Consider the following 6097-nt stretch of genomic DNA (forward strand, 5'->3'; position numbering starts at 1 on the left):
TTGCCTGGATCATCGCTTGCACTCCGGCCATCGTTATTGGTCCGGCAGCGGCTTCCACAACTGGTATTTGCTCGATCACGGGGGGGTGGTGTCCATTCCCATTTGCGTTTACGTTTCCGCTACGGGTTCTTACCATCTTGATCTATACACCAAATAAGGCGAATTCAGATCTTTATTTAGGAGAGACGTTTTAAATCGTCCTTATCACTCAGAAACGTTTACATGCTAGTTCCAATAGCGTAGTCGTACGTTTAGAATCCTAAACACATAAGGTTTCCAGATCCGGTTGGCAACAGACCATAGATCCGAACATAATAACAGCATATCATGCATAAAGCATTTAGCACATAAAAGCATTCTAGGCACAATTCCTAGAATAAGCTAGTGCTCACACCTCACAATCATCACTTAGCATTCTAAGTTTAAGTCTAGAAATCCTACAAATTCCTAGTTCGCTTAAACTAATGCTCTGATACCAACTGTGACATCCCCAAAATCACGGCCAGAAAAGACCGGTTTGTTTATGCTTTGTTTAAAAATCAGAGTAACATTTTAAATAAAAGTGTTGCGGAATTTGTCCCAAAACAATAATATGATAAAGATTTATCAAAAGCATTTCCATAGAAATGTATTTCATTAAAAGACTCGGGATGTCATGTTCGTACAGATCAAAAGCATAAACAGTACAATACAAGCCTTACTACATTATTTCATATCTACAGGCCTATATCCGTAATCCCTCGTCCAAACATCATATATATGCTCAAGCGCCACTACCTGCAATACATAAAACTGAGTGGGTCAGGCTTGGGAGCCTGGTGAGCACATAGGGTTTTCAACCCACAATAAATAGTTTATTAATTTCATCAATCAACAATAACCCGATTACCCGTTCCCGTTATCCTCACTTTACGTCCCTAAACACCTATCATAAGGGACCTAGCCTAAGGATCATCATCGGGACGGACACTACTACTAAGGGGATTCCTCAGCAATAAATGTCCTAATAGGCAACCATGTGGGGGATGGAGTACATCTGGTGAGCACACAGTTCAAATAAACACACAGTTCAAATAAACACCTACAGGTTGCGAGCCTGCTAGTGTTCCACTGGACTGTCTAGAATAGTCCGTGGTCGTCATCTATACTCCGCTAGATGACTGGATCATCAATAACATCTATAACGAGGCCTCTCATTATTTTATTTTGTCACACAGCAACTATTACATCTACCCATGTTTTACCCAACACATTTTGTAGATATAAAATACATATACAGTTTAAATCTTTGAAAACATGTATAAAACGTTCATCAAGCATGGATAGCAAGTATTCAGATAATATGCACAAATAGCACGTAATTTATATTAAATACTTCATATCTATGTGTAAGTTGAAAGTAAATATGCACTCACCTTAACGTTCGATAGACGATTAGTGTTCTGGAATGGATGCGAGAAGGTCGAGTAGTATTTCCGTGAATATGAATCTCCGAGAAAATTTAGTTTCCTAAGGAAATATTAATATAATTAATATTTGGAGGGTAGCTTGGTAATTAACCAAGGTATGGGGTCCATTTACTAATTTAATAAATCAAATGGTGTTATGTTTGTCAATACTTTTCAAATTAATGGCTAAAATGAATTATATAAATTCCAAGTTTGCATCTTGGACTTATTTTGCAATAAAATTCCATGGAGGGGGCTTTTAATTATTTTGAATTACTATAAGGACTATATGTAGTTAATTGAAATGGAAGTTTGGAAAAGAAAAAGGAAAAAAGAAAAATATGTATATATGTTTCTTTCGTATTTACATATATAAATATATATGTTGTTTGTAAATTAGGAAATAAGAATGGGCTACTTTGTAAACTAAACACAACTTGAGGGTTTGTTTTCAATAAAATAAATGGAAGTTTGAGTTTTATTTTCAGATTTTACTGATCAAACAAACAATTTGTATGTATGGCTAATAAAAGAAATGAATGGCTTCTTTCTTTTGGCTACTGATCGAAAATACATCACATATGTGCATGAGGTTTTAAGAAAGAAAACACATGAATTTGCCTTGCTTCCCTAGTGAGTTCGAACAACATAGGAAAATAATAATAATAATAATAATAATAATAATAATAATAATAATCTTAGCGATGGAGGACTTACGGTGGCACCAATATGGTAGTGATGGTGCAAGATTGGTGCTGGACGGAGGAGCTTGTGACAACAGTAGGTGGTGGAAATGGTGGTTATTCAATCTAAGGGAGATAGAAAGGGATATAGAGATCAAGATTGAGAGAGAGAGAGAGAGAGGAAGAAGAGGAAGATGATGGCAGATTTTGTGAGTGAGAAATGAAGGTGTCTAAGCCTCATTTTATAGTAAACACACACACTCACATACAAGTTTGGGCCATGCCTCCAGCCAAGCAATGTACTCACAAATTGAAGTGTGCAAGAAAAAGAGTGAGGATGAGGAGAAGATCACGTGGATAAGACCAAGAGGAGAAGCAATTGGCTGGGGATTTTTTCTCCCATGCAAGTCATGTGGGTCCACATGGGTTTTTCCTCCTTTAATTGCCCAAAACACACAAAATCGGGTGTCTTGAGATCTCAACATCGGATAGCGTTTTTGAAAATTTCTTATGAAAGAGGGTAATTCAAGGATTCCAGAAACCCGAACGGATTAATTTTTGGAGTTATGGAACCCCGGGAAATCGCACTTAAAGTTTTGCGTCTAAACGACACTCGATGTCCTTTTTTGCAACTTTTATAAATATTTTCGTTAAAAATATTTCGAGTATGAAATCAAATACTAGACCATATCTTGAGTCCAAAAACGCCCTCGGAAATCCCGTCGGCAAAGCATAAGTACCGCAAAGGATCGATTCGGTTTTACGCGATTAAAGAAAAGCAGTGTTTTACTGTCTGATTTTCGTAAAACTGCCGTATCTTTTGCATACGAACTCCGTTTTCGACGTTCTTTATATCCACGCGTAGGCAGAAACGTACTCTCCAACTTTATGTAATTATATCAGGTTTATCTCACAATTTAATTTTGACGCTTGTTTTTATTCTTTATTAATTATATCTTTATAATTAAATAATAAGCATATAATTCACATAATTCACAAAATACTCAAATATTTCATCTTTATTACTTCAAAAAGAGTTACAAGAGTTGACCTAGACTATTTCATTGACAAAAATGCTTAGCCCTGAAACTCGGGCGTTACATCTCGCAATCTTACTTTGATCATTAAACTCTGATTCATTTCATACTTGATTCATTGCTTCATCATTATCCTCAATTTTGTTGATTATACCTAAACATTCTCTACTACGCCCTATATGCAGCAAAAACATTATTTTTGAGTGATATCATCCCATTACAGTGGTATTTGGGTCCAATTTTCCATCAGCTACATGACTATGATTACAAAATTCAGGTTGTTGCTATAACTAATCCTCAATGCAACAAAATAGTAAACAGATTCACTGATGCAGCTGCACCCAAATGACAGGGGTATTTTGGTCTAATTTTGTAACAGTTCTAGATATGTTTTGTGATCAGTTTTCATAAAAATTATCACATTAAAAAAAAACCCTATTTCATAAAACCAAGTACATCATGTGAATCTTATAACACCAATAATCACATATTAAAAAACGAAAAAACAAATGTGCATCTTATAACACCAAATACATCATGTAAATCCTAATCTTTTAATCAAGACAAAATCGAACCTGAGATACCAATAATCAAGCCTGGGAAATCATAAAACCCTATTTCAAGATTTATGAAGTAAAAAACGCAAAAAAAAAACCAACAACACCGTTTGTATAACATGTATAGGTGTTCATAAGTCCTAATCAGAAAAAATAAGAACATGATTAAAACCATGGTGTCTACCAAGCCCAAATCTGGTAGAAAAGAGGTAACATGAACGTGATATGTTTACCTGCTACATAGACAACTCCAACTAATAAAAATGACCTAGTGGTATCTTTTCCACTTTCATCTTCTGGACAAAGAGCTTCACATAGAAGAAAAATCAATAAAGCTCAAAATACACTATAAAAACAAAAACTGTAGAGTGGGGATAAGATGGTGCCTCAATTTGGCTGATTTCACCCTTTTGAAGTCGGGTTTCCTCTTTTTAACCATTCTTAGTTCCCTACAAAAAAAAAAAAGACGAACACGATGAGATGGGTGAGTGAGACAGCAAAATAAATAAAGGTCGTCGGTTTCTAGATCTAGGGTTTTAATAGCAATGGCTTATTGGTTATGTGGTGGTGGAAGGATATACGGTTCTCTAGTGATGTTGAAAGCAGTGGATGGTGGTAACATTGCCAGTCAGCAGGCTGGGGCTAGGGTTTTTAGTAGGATTTCAAGCTCGTGAAACAGAGAGACCGATGGCGGAGAAAGGAGAAGTGGTAATGGGGATCTTGTGATCTATGATGGCGGTGAAGGTGAAGATGGTCGGTTACATCCATCATTCTGATATCCAATGAAGTATATTGCACACAAATTGAAACCTGCAAATGGAGAAGAAAACATAAAAAAGAAAGCATAAGTAGAATATCACAGCCAATTGTAGTGACTGATTTGAAGGTGGTAAAAGTGGTGGTAGCGGGAGCATTCGATCTAGGTTTTATGGATGTAAAGAAAAGGTACAAAATGTGTTACCTGCTCGATTTGATGATTTGTTGAGTTGGGAAAGAGAAGCTAACGGTCAAACATCCACAATAACAGTGATGCAGGGTGGCCTCTGACGCAGGTAGGCGATGTTGTGATGGTGGTGACCAATGAATAGGGTGGCAGTGGAAAATGGGTTTTTCGTTAAGGCTTCTACTCTTCAGTGAGAGAATGAGGATGGTGGTGAGTGAGTAATCCGACAATGGTGGTTATTAGTTTCTGGTGTGCGCATGCGAGTTCTGACCTAACTGAGAAAGGATATGTTAATATAAAGGGTAGTTGGTGTTGACCGATTCATGTGGAATACCAATTCAAAGGCCCGTCTGACTTTTTATTTTATTCGACTGAATAAGATTTTGATGCATAAAATTATTGTACATATTGCATAAACCTTTGTACATCTTAAAATTCAGCATTTAGGGCTAATTGCTAGTTAAGGGGTGTGTATGTGTGTGTGTGTGTGTGTATATATATATATATATATATATATATATGTGAAAATAGGAAAAAACATGAAAAATATTGAAACCAGTTGACATGGCGGTCGAATCGGAAACTGATCACCATACCGGTTCAACTAAAAAACGGTTTTTAGAAGATTGGTTAATCTACTCTAAATGCCATATATAACCTCTCATTTGAGAGACTTACTTCTCCCAAAACACATTCGACTCAAGATTATCCACTAAAAATATTAAATGAGAGAATTTAATTAAGTAATTAATTTATTTTTTTATTGAAGTTTCAATAAATAATTAAAAATTAATTAATTTCTTATTTATTTGAGTACTAAAAATAGCTTGAAATCGATTACAAAGATTTTATAATTATGCTCAATTAATTATATTATTTATCTAAAGATAATTAGTAGATAATTTTAGATGATAAATATAAGGATTGAATTACTTATTTAATTGGATGATTTTTAAATCTCACGCTTGTTAAAAGGTGTTACGGTTAAAGGATGAGAGTAGGCCTGTCAAATCGGGCCGTCGTGTCGTGTTTTTGTCTGACACGACACGACACGACAATATTTTTTGTAACACGAACACGACACGACACGATGTCGTATTTTTTTCACTAACACGAAAACGAACCAATTAAAAAACGACAACACGACACGACACGAAAATGATAATATTACATAACTATTACTTTATTTAATTCATTTTAATCATATATAACACGATAAAAACGATAAACACGATAAAAACGACAAACATATGCTCAATCGTGTCAATTTCGTGTGGATTTGTAAACACGAACACGACACGACACGACATCGTGTTTTTTATACTTGACACGAAAATGACACGAAAACGAATTCGAATTTTGATTTCGTCACAATTTCATTTCGTGTCGTGTCGTGTCATAAATTGACACCCTAGATGAGAGAGATCAA

General features: G+C 35.4%; 1 long non-coding RNA gene across 1 annotated transcript; it reads right to left on the minus strand.

Annotated features, from left to right (window-relative positions):
* Nucleotides 1-644: 644 nt before the first annotated feature.
* On the minus strand, nt 645-2755 carry LOC145090442 (uncharacterized). The gene is made up of 3 exons (XR_013701577.1): nt 2166-2755; nt 1416-1509; nt 645-777 (listed from the first exon to the last, which is right to left on the minus strand). It is a non-coding gene; the product is annotated as an uncharacterized LOC145090442 (long non-coding RNA).
* Nucleotides 2756-6097: the final 3342 nt, after the last annotated feature.

Source organism: Lactuca serriola, chromosome 2 (assembly GCF_051521515.1).
Source record: "Lactuca serriola cultivar US96UC23 chromosome 2, Lser_US96UC23_V15, whole genome shotgun sequence".
Lineage (NCBI taxonomy): Eukaryota > Viridiplantae > Streptophyta > Magnoliopsida > Asterales > Asteraceae > Lactuca > Lactuca serriola.